Source organism: Sinocyclocheilus grahami, unplaced genomic scaffold (assembly GCF_001515645.1).
Source record: "Sinocyclocheilus grahami isolate Dianchi unplaced genomic scaffold, SAMN03320097.WGS_v1.1 scaffold1837.1, whole genome shotgun sequence".
Lineage (NCBI taxonomy): Eukaryota > Metazoa > Chordata > Actinopteri > Cypriniformes > Cyprinidae > Sinocyclocheilus > Sinocyclocheilus grahami.
In genome coordinates this window covers 171751-172220 of record NW_015507016.1, presented here as the reverse complement: position 1 = coordinate 172220, position 470 = coordinate 171751, and the positions used below count along the sequence as shown (strand labels likewise).

Sequence of the window (470 nt, the reverse complement as noted above, 5' to 3'; positions counted from 1 at the left end):
ACTGGGGGGATTTTGATGGCGCGGCCGTGCCACATCTCTCTACGGCGTGCACCAACTATGTCCCCGCACAACGTGGCCACCACGGCCCTCTTCTGTTTCATGCTTCCCCTTGCGATGAAGGTCTGCGTCTGGGTGATGTAAGCTTTCGGCATCACGGCGCGAGACGTGGAGTTATCGAATTCAGCGAAGACTGGAATCACTTCACCCGGCGTGTAGCCCTTGCGGTCGATCTTTGCGGTGATCGACACCTGCCCGCAGTTGCGGTACCAGATGCGGGCCATCTTCTCTTGGGTTCCAGCTTGAGGCGCCTGAAGATAAAAACTCTGATTTAGCATGCACAAAACCATAAACCGAAAATAAAGCGACAGCCATTCTGAGCTCCTACCAGCAAACTCGGTGTGTTGATGTCAATGGGCTCGATAACCGTGAACTCCTTCTTGATCTTCTTGACGGTGGCCCATGGGCGATGC

General features: G+C 54.7%; 1 pseudogene; it reads right to left on the bottom strand.

Moving 5' to 3' along the window:
* The window catches only part of LOC107572945 (arrestin domain-containing protein 2-like), a 5176-nt pseudogene that overhangs the window by 2913 nt on the left and 1793 nt on the right, over window positions 1-470 (bottom strand).